At 31.1% G+C, this 10920-nt stretch overlaps 1 non-coding gene across 1 annotated transcript; it reads right to left on the bottom strand.

Moving 5' to 3' along the window:
- Positions 1-793: 793 nt before the first annotated feature.
- On the bottom strand, positions 794-900 carry LOC126005629 (U6 spliceosomal RNA). Its single transcript, XR_007494673.1, has one exon. It is a non-coding gene; the product is annotated as a U6 spliceosomal RNA (small nuclear RNA).
- Between the last annotated feature and the right edge of the window lie 10020 nt (positions 901-10920).

The raw sequence follows: 10920 nt of genomic DNA, 5'->3' as shown, positions 1-10920 counted from the left end.
GTTTCTTAGCTCTTAAGTAATCATACTCCAAATGGTAAATGCAAAACTAATCATTGTTGCATAAAGTACATACTTTTGTTCCTTACTATTACTTTAATTTCTGTTTTGAGGCATAATTTCCTCACAGAACTTTAGGTTATCTTAAATATATGGCAGTAACTAGCCAATGATAAAGTTTTCTATATTGAAAGTATGACTAGAATAAATTGATATTTAAGAAACACTATGCTATTATTTCTCTTTAAATAAATTATTATTTTATAATCATTTTATAAATTAAGCTAATTACTTAAATATGTACATATCACACTGCCCACCACCATAATTTTTGTGCCATTTACCACTATTAACATGCTACCTTCTGCCCAATTTTCCCACCTTCCTTTCCCTTCCCATTTCTTTTTGTTTGTTTTGCTTTTGTTTTTGTTTTTATTTGGGGGGCACACCCAGTGAACTCAGGGATTACTCCTGGCTATGAGCTCAGAAATCGCTCCTGGGATAGGGGACCTTAGGGAAAGCTGGGGGATGGAACCACGTTTCATCTTAGGCTAGCCCGCTTGTGCCACAGCCCCCTTCCCATTTCTTTTTTTTCTTTTTTTCGTTTTTGGGTCACACCAGGCAGTGCTCAGGGGCCACTCCTGGCTCTACGCTCAGAAATCGCTCCTGGCAGGCTCGGGGGACTATATGGGATGCCAGTATTCAAACCTCCGTCCTTCTGCATACAAGGAAAATTCCTTACCTCCATGCTATCTCTCCTGCCCCCCCCCCCATTTCTTTCTTTTTTCTTTTTTTTTTAAATATGTAACGCTTCACGAATTTGCGTGTCATCCTTGCGCAGGGGCCATGCTAATCTTCTCTGTATCTTTCCAATTTTAGTATATGTGCTGCTTAAGCGAGCACCCTTCCCATTTCTTAAACCACTATATTTTTTCTCAGTATCTGAGTTAGCTAAATTGTATTTTTTTTAATTTTGTCAGTTTATTTATAATACACATAAGTTAAATGTTTAGGTATTTATTTGGCTAATTTTCTGAGTTATTTTGCTTACCTAACTTACATTTGCTTTGTTTTATCTATTATTTCTGGGGGAGGGGGCTCACACCTGGTGATACTCAAGGATTACTCATGGCTCTGCATTCAGAAATTACTCAGAAACTATCTGGAATATATGGGATGAAACCCAGTTTGGCAGCATGCAAAGCAGACTCTACCCTCTGTGCTATTGCTCAGGACCCAAATATTACATAGTTTAGTAACAAATCATATTTCTCTGAGTATATGTTCCACAACTTCAACATCTCATCAATTGATAAATTTTATATTGTTCTAACATCTGGGATGTTGTGATTTGTGCTGCAATGAATTTAGAGATACATTTATTTTTCTGATTTGTTACTAAAAGTTTTAAATACTTAGGGCAGGAATACAGAGGGTAGGGTTTTGCCTTGCACGCTGCCAATCTGGGTTTCATCCCTGATATTCCATATGACCCCTAAAAAATTTCTGAAAGTAGAGCAATGAGTAACCTTTGAGTGGAATTGTTGAATATATAGTAATTTACTTTTAATCTTTGAAGAATAACTATAACATTTAGGGGTTGGAGTGGTGGCGCAAGCTGTAAAGAGTCTGCCTTGAGTGCTCTAGCCTTGGACTTTTGATCGGTTTGATCCCCTGGGGTCCCATATGGTTCCCCAAAGCCAGGAGCAATTTCTGAGACATAACCTGAGCATCACTGGGTTGGCCCAAAAACCAACCAAAAAAAATAAAAGAAAAAGAATATCTATAATATCTATAAAATTTTCTATTGAGGTTATTTCGATTTATAGTATAAACAGTAATGTTACAGAAGTAATTTTTTACATCTTTAACACTGTTTAAAATCCTCAAGAATAAGATGTTCTTACATTAATGAGGTAAAATGTTATAATAATCCTCACTTGCATTTCTTTAATGTTAAGTGATGTTTAATATTATTTTATGCTCCTGTTGATCAACTGCTAAATACATAATAATTGAAAGAATAGTTTAACTATCTGGTTTTTTTTGAGTCAATTACTTATAGAATTTTAAAGAAATGTATGAAGATAATATTACTCATGCTTCCTAAAAGAAATCAAACAAATATTAGTATTAAAATAAAAAATCTTGCAAAGAATTATATATATTTAAAAAGTAAAGTTAGTTAAAGTTTTTATTCTGTTTATGAAAACATCAGACATTTTCTCCCAATAGGTACCACAAGGTATTAGGCTGAGCATGTTCTTCCTCATTCTAGGGATGTGTTCTGTATCTTGAGACAAGTAGTATTTACAACACCAGAAATTTCTAAACATGCCAGTCTTTGCGGAGTAAGGAAATTATTTCTTTAACAATATAAATAAAACATTAAATATGTTTCTGGGTTTCTTTTCTCTCTCCCTCTCTCTGTACTCTGTGTAGTTCTTAAGTAGAAGAATTTTAATTCAAAATAGTAAATTAAAATAAAACTGTAAGGCCTGGGCTGGAGCAATAGCACAGAGGTAGGGTGTTTGCCTTGTATTTGGCCAATCCTGGAGGGACATCGGTTTGATTCCAGGCATCCCATATGGTCCCCTGAGCCAGCCAGGAGCTGTTTACTAGCGCAAAGCCAGGACTAACCCCTGAGCACCACCTGAAGTGACCCAAAAGTAAAAATAAAAAATTAAGCCTGTCTATTCATCATAATGAGATGGAGTTTTGAATTTCAAGAGAAAAAGCACTTTTGCTTATTCCATGATTTGGGGAAATATAACATGCTGAGACACAAAAAATTTTGAAAAATATAGAAACTTCAGCAAAGTTTGTAACATTTAAGAAAAGGGAATTCTATATCCCTTTGTATTTGCTTAGTCTATAAAGAGCAATGAAAGATATTAAAAATTCAACAAAATTCTCTTCCTATTAAAGAGTCACTTGCAAGATAATTGTAATGGGTCTCATAAACCTATATTACCAAATAATATAACCATGCAGACTAGAATTTTGAGTTTCTTTGTTAAAAGTATAAATTAGATTTAGAGTTCATAAAGATGGGTAATAAAAGTTATTTTTAACCTCTGATATAATAAGATCAGAAAAAGAATTTCAATATTTTGCAAGAATAATTTTTGCCATTTTTATTTAACATTTTATGTGTATGCGTGATTAAAAACAATTGTCCTTGCCAGGTTGTGGCTCAGATGTAGAGCACAAGCTTTATATTTATGAGGTCTTGGGTTTAATCCAAGATATACTCTCTCCTAGTAAAAAACTATTTTTATATATATGAAAACTAACATTTTTACAATTTTATTTTCTTATTATTTATTTTAAAAGTTAATATAAATTAATCATTTTCTAAGATTGATATCTAGCATAAAAGAACTTATTCTAATTAAATTACTTTCTCTAACATTCTTTGGGTTTTCCAAGACTGGCTCATAGGATTAAAACCAAGTAAAATTATAGGATACTTCAAACTATTTTCTAGGTCAAAGATATAGAACAGTGGGTATGTACTTGTACATAGCTGACCCAGATTCAATCCCTGACATATATCATCTCTTAAAAACCACCAGAATTTATTCTTCAATGTAGAAACAGGAGCAATCCCTGATCATAGATTGATGTGGCCAAACCCTATCTCATGCACATACACAAACACACACACACACACACACACACACACACACACACACCTATCTTTGAGATTTTCTATAGCATACAAGGGGAGGGCTGGTTAACATTGATTTGTTATTAAAAAAAAAAGGGATGCTAGAAATAACTTTTTGGTTTGTTTTTTTGGGGTCACACATGGCAGCGCTCAGGGATTACTCCTGGCTCTGAGCTCAGAAATCGCTGCTGGCAGGCAGCATATGGGATGCTGGGGTTTGAACCACTGTACTTCTGTATGTAAGGCAAATACTCTACCTCCATGCTATCTCTACGGCCCCAGAAATAACATTTTCTTTCTACTTTTAATTAGGTATTATATTCTATCAAACAAGATAATCACATTTTCTAGGTTAAATTTATATAATTCATGTCCTGTTCTTGGACAACTATGAACATTTATCAGTTTCCTTATATAAGCATATGTTCTTACTCTCAGGAGAGAAGTTAATGAAGTTTTTGGAAAGTTATTGCATCTCAATAACTGAATTTACTCTTCTCAATTCTTCTATTACTGATTATTGCAATAAATTAGATTCTTTGTCACATCCTTCAATATAGTCACTTTCCTCTGAAATCTTTCAAGTGTTCTACTGAAAAATTTGTTTGGAACTTTGTCATGATATAATAGAAAGGATATTATGAGCTGCTGGTATTATTGGTTATTAAAAATGTCTTAGGTAATTATTTATAAACTGACATATCGTGTTTCTGTTTGCTTTGTGGGATGTGAAAGGGCTTAGAACATGTCTGTCAATCTTCAGGGCTTTTTAGTGATTCTGCACTCAGGGATCACTTCTAGCCATCTTGGAAAACAGACACGTAGTGACTAGGATTAAACCTTGGTCAGTTGCCTGCGAGGCAAGCTTACCTCAGTACTATCTCTCCAGACCAAAGCAATTATATCTTAGAAAATTTTCAGAAAATCACATGCCCTTTTCACATTCTAATCTAAGGTGACAGAAAGAAGAATATCTATGAAAAAGTCTCTCACAAAGAACTGAATATTGGATATATCCAATACACACACACGTGTGTGTGTGTGTGTGTGTGTGTGTGTATATATATATATATATATATATATATATATATATATATATATATATATATATATATATATTCCTATCCTCACTTTTGGTTTGGTTTGGGTTTGGGGTCACACCTGGCAGTCGTCAGAGGTTACTGTGGTCCTGCACTCATAGATCATCCCTGGAGGTGTTCTGGGGACCATATGGTATGCCAGGGACTGAACCCAGATCTACTGCACACAAGGCAAACTTTCTACCTGCTGTACTATCACTCTCACCCCTTTATTTATTTTTGCCACCTATTTCACAACTATAGTCCATTCCCAAATTAAGGGACATAGCAAGTGGAATAAAAACAAGAGCTATTATAAAGAACACAGCACAAACTTGAAACTATTTAAGGATTCATTTTTACATTTTAACTGAGTTGAATTACAAGATTACTGGGAGCAGAAAAATATCCAGCCTAGAATAGGCAACCCACAAAGTAACAAGACACAAGACGGTGGTTATTTGAATTTACTTGAAGGACTTGAATGTTTATTAATAATTAGAACCTAAAATAAAGATTGTTGCTTATTTAATTTTTCTTATTAGAAAGGCTTTTTAAAAATAATATTTTTCCATATCATCCTCACTTAATAAAACCCTCAAAATAGAAATAGATTTATATTGACATCTTGGACAAAGATTATTGGAGTTTTTTATGAATAGACTAATGTATGTTATGGTTATCTCTATTTACAACACAATAACAATTTTTTTCTACTATATAATATATATTTATATATACTAAATCATACAATATACGTATTTGTTGCCTAGGATTTGCAAAAATACAAAATATGTTTAGAGTTTTTAGTTTTTATTCTAATACAAAAAATCAACAAGTTTACTAAGATTACGTTTTAAAATTTCAAATTTTAAAATTCAAATTTTATTCAGAAACATTAGTCTGCTAATAATAAAAATAAAGTAAATGTTAGATATAACAACTTGATATATTCCTCCAAAATGACATATATGTAAAAAATTTTAAAGCTTAATTTAGTTTATTGAATGATAATGAATTAAATTGAATTATTGGTTATTGAATAATTGACTGATGAGTACATAATGAGTTATATCACATGGAATAAAGGATATTTTGAAAAAGCAGCAGGGAATATAAAGCAATCAAACATTAATTAATAAATTAAAAATTTATTGAATCCTAATATACAGTTTATGGTAAAATAAAATAAAATGACTTAAATTTTTGGGATTTTCCTTTTAGCAATCCAGAGCTGAGACAAAATAAAAGGAAACAGGGTTAAACTTTCCTTGTAATTTCTATTAAACTTTGTATAGACATTATAATGATTTAAATAATTTTGTCAGTTATGGATAAAAGTTATTTTTCATATTAATAGATAGCCAATTAACATGAAGCATCCTAGACTTTTAAAAATAGGCTTATAGAAAAAAACAAGGGTTAAATTGTTCTTTTATAATTGCAATTACACATTATATTTATTTAAACATTTCTGTCAGTCTCTGATATAAGTAATTTCAAATATTAACAGATAACATATGAACATGAAGCATCTCTATCAAATCTTTTCTATCGTAGTTATGATGAGGGGTAAGTGAAGATTATTATTAAAAAAGAAATAGGATTCTAAGAAATAAAAGTATACTCATAATGCTCATCATGAAGTATTTTATGGCATAATTAAGATATGTTTGGAATACAAACTTCTTATCCACTTACTCAGGTAAAATTCACAAGGATGTAAACATTTACAAAGCCCTCAAAATTACAATTTAATGCACTAAAATGAAAGATTTTTTTTGCACAATTCATTCTTTTTAAATTATCTATCCTTTGACATATGTATAATCTGATTTAAGAAATTAACTTTAGACTATACAGTAAAATATTTTAAGGATATTCTTAATCATTGTTTATTGATGTTTTATTACAGAATTAAAAATGGAATCAGAGAGCACCCATCACAAGGGAAAATAAAAATAGTTATATTGGGGCTGGAGAGATAGCAGGAGGTAAGGCATTTGCCTTGCATGCAGAAGGACGGTGGTTCAAATCCCGGCATCCCATATGGTCCCCTGAGTCTGCCAGGTGCGATAACCCCTGAATGCTGCAATATGACCAAAAAAAAACAAACAAAAAAAAAAAACAAAAAAAAAGTTATATTTACTTAAACTGGAATACAATGCTATAATAAAAACAAATGTAGATATATGGTGAATTATTTGATATACACAATGAACCTAAATAAAATTTTGAAGAAATAGAATGTAACATTTTGGGGTAATAGGAAAATAAAATACATTAATGACTGCAAATAAGCAATTATTTTGTAAATGGAGTGACAATTTTTTCTAAAGGCAGGTAACTGAAGAGAATTGAGTAGAATAAAAAGAAGAAAATGTAAGAATCAGTCTTACATTAGTATTACTTAGTATTTTAAACATCGAATCAACAAAATTTGCTTAGTTGAAAAATAAATCAAGTTAGATTTTTGGTATTTTTAACATTAAACTTTATTAAATTAAATATACAAATAATTCCTCATATTTAAGGTCATTGCAAGGCATTTTTATCCTCATCTTTAAAGCTTTATATTAATTCTTGATTAAACTGAATTCAGGGTTTGTTTATTTTTGTCATGATTTTAATAGAGAAATTGAATTATATTTTTAATGGCAATATTCTTACACATATAAATAAAGTATTTATCAACTCTATACTAAGGTGAAAACATTAGGTTAATTTCTGGGCTTTACATTTAATCACAAAATTTTACATTTCAGGTAGGTTTTTAGACATAATTCATTCAAAGAAAATGTAAGAGCGATTATTTAAAATAAGAAATGCATATAAACAAAATGCATTCACATTAAGACTATCAGATTCTCAAGTAAGCATACTTTCACTGTGGCTATATTAGATGTAACCATGAATATAAAACCTTACATATAATAAGGTATAGTATCAAGTGTTGACAATGTGATTAAATATATATTTGGACCTCTTCATTTATTTATTGATCCAGTCATTTTAATAAGGATACTTTTTGTCTTTATCTGTTTTAGTTTCTTCACACCTTTATGCAAAACTTGAATGAAATGTATAATTTTGATATTTATTTCAGGGATTACTATAAAAAAAGAAGAGATGGCATGGGTAAAAATAAGTAAAGTTCCCCACTTTTATAAATAATGCTGGAAGGATATACCAAATTTGTAGATATAGAATCAAACATTTAGAATAATAAATAGAATTCAACATTGAGAGAGAATTAATGAATCTCACACATAGAAGAATAAAGAAAATTTAAATATTAAAAACTGTAAGAAAGTATTGAAAGAATTTGATAACATCAGAATCAGAAAGATACTTCATGTTTATGATTTGCAATACTCAAATAGAATAAAAATTCTACCCAAAGTATCATACAGATTCAGTGAAGTCTAGATCAAAATTCTGATGATGTTTCTGAAGAACTTTGAATAAACTCTACTAAATATTGTATGGAATCATAAAATTTCCAGAATATATTAAGCAAATCTGAGGGAAAAGAAGGTGGGAAGCAATGTATTTCTTGAATTTAAATTATGCCGTGCAGATAATTAAAACTCTGTGGGAACTAGAGAGAAAGGACAGATTAAACATTCTATAAGAATACATTGGTACAAACAACAGGTAAATCTCTCCAGGCTATGGTGTTCAATGATTTGACTCCATTGGCAAAGACAACAAAAACAAAATGAACAAATGGGACTGCAACACTGCTAGTAGACATAGGAAAAAGTTCATAGTTAATGTATGTCACAGATGAGAGCTGTTTATTTCATGTGTATCCCCCAGAAAGAAATCAAAAGTACCTTATTTAGGAAAGCAAGCAACTGTGCTCATAGATAAAAATGTTGATGTTCTCTTGGGTCACCATGTGATCTACAAAGGATGAGCAGCACCTCTGATATTGTTTTGTGTGTCTCTTATGTGCTGTGAGATTTCTAGTACCTCTCATCCTAGATTTTCACAAATTCTTGCATTAAACTTTTCTTAGAATTGGTGATGTTTACAAGGAATTGTGCAACCATATCAGCTCAATACTCATAATCCCAATTAATTGTTCATCAAAGAGAGGAAAAATATTCATAATTACTTCAATGTTAATCTATTATATTATTGAATAATGAGCTGGAGGTCTATTCTCAGTTGTAGTTTAGTAACTTTATAAGAAGAAAGAAAAATCTCTGTAAAATTATAGATTATTAATAACAAAAAATCTTTTTTGTATACATAAAAAGAATAATTATGACAGTGAATCTTAAGTGAAGTAATCAATAAAGATAAGTAAATAATATGTTGAGTTTCAATATTTAGGCAGTTTAATGTTTTATGGATATGTATTTCAAGAATAAAGGTAAAATAAAAGCATTACAGACAGAAAAGCTACAGTCACCAAGGTATTTTTAAAACTCTAGTTTATATTTTTAATGGCCTTTAAGTAAAAAATACAAGGGCTTGTATAAAAGATGGTGGTAAACATGTTTGTGAACCCAAAGAATATTTTGTACAACAATAAAAATGACACAAAAGTGAGAATAATAGAGAACTAAAATACACAATTTATAGAATACATAATGGCACAGTTAATTAGAATTATTTTAAAATCCCCTGAATACTTTGACAAGATAACAATAATATTGATTCTTACAAAGTTTAAGAACATGAATATTAAAATTAAACGACAGCAAGTGAAAGACTATAAATTAAATATTTAGCATATAATATGTTGACTCTATTGTTCAATTATCTGAAAGTATATAGAAAAAAAACAAAGAATAAAGTAATGTCAATAAGATTCTAATACATTTTTTAATATTTTTTATTTAAACACCTTGGTTACAAGCATGATTGTGGTTGTGTGGTTGGATTTCAGTCATATCAGATGACATCCCCCCCATCACCAGTGCAACATTCCCATCACCAATGACCCAAATATTCCTCCTCCCCTCCCCACCCCTACCTGTACTCTAGACAGGCTTTCTACTTCCCTCATATATTCTCATTGTTAGGGTAGTTCGCAATGTGGTTATTTCTCTAACTAAACTCATCACTCTTTGTGGTGAGATTCATGAGGTCTGCTCTAACGTCCAGCCCTCCTCTCTTTGTCTCTGAAAATTGTTGAGAAATGTCTTCATTTTTCTTAAAGCCCATAGATGAGTGAGACCATTCTGCATCTTTCTCTTTCTCTCTGACTTATTTCACTCAGCATAATAAATTCCATGTACATCCATGTATAGAAAAATTTCATAACTTCATCTCTCTTGGCGGGTGCATAATATTCCATTGTGTATATGTACCACAGTTTCTTTAGCCATTCGTCTGTTGAAGGGCATCTTGGTTGTTTCCAGAGTCTTGCTATGGTAAATAGTGCTGCAATAAATATAGGTGTAAGAAAGGGGTTTTTGTATTGTATTTTTGTGTTCCTAGGAGTGGTATAGCTGGGTCATATGGGAGCTCAACTTCCAGTTTTTGGAAAATCTCCATATTGCTCTCCAGAAAGGTTAAACTAGTCTACTCTAGTCAGCATTCCCACCAGCAGTGTATAAGAGTTCCTGTCTCACCACTCCCCGCCAACACTGCTTGTTCTCATTCTTTGTGATGTGTGCCAGTCTCTGTGGTGTGAGGTGGTACCCATAGTTATTTTGATTTGCATCTCCCTGATGATTAGTGATATGGAGCATTTTTTCATGTGCCTTTCGGCCATTTGTATTTCTTCTTTATCAAATTGTCTGTCCATTTCTTCTCCCCATTTTTTGATGGGATTAGGTATTTTTTCTTGTATTAAAATTCAAAGACAGCAAGTGAAAAACTATAAATAAAATATTTAGCATATAAAAATGTTGACTAAACTGTTCAATTATCTGAAAGTATGTAGAAAAAACAAAGAACAAAATAATATCAGTAAGATTCTAATACATTTTTTAATGTTACTCAAGAATACATACTAGGTAGTATATCACTGGCTAGATTAAAATTAAACTAAACATGGATTATGTTAATACTGAAAGATGTTTACCTTGTGACAATAAAACACCTCTTTAAAATATTTTAAAAGATTTTTAATAAATGAAGAAACAAAATTCACTTTATTCAGATAAATTGGATATGTAAGAGTACACCCTGAAGTGATCAGGGATTACT

Source organism: Suncus etruscus, chromosome 3 (assembly GCF_024139225.1).
Source record: "Suncus etruscus isolate mSunEtr1 chromosome 3, mSunEtr1.pri.cur, whole genome shotgun sequence".
Taxonomy (NCBI): domain Eukaryota; kingdom Metazoa; phylum Chordata; class Mammalia; order Eulipotyphla; family Soricidae; genus Suncus; species Suncus etruscus.
The sequence above is the reverse complement of the archived record's forward strand: the minus strand, read 5'-3'. Positions and strand labels throughout refer to the sequence as shown.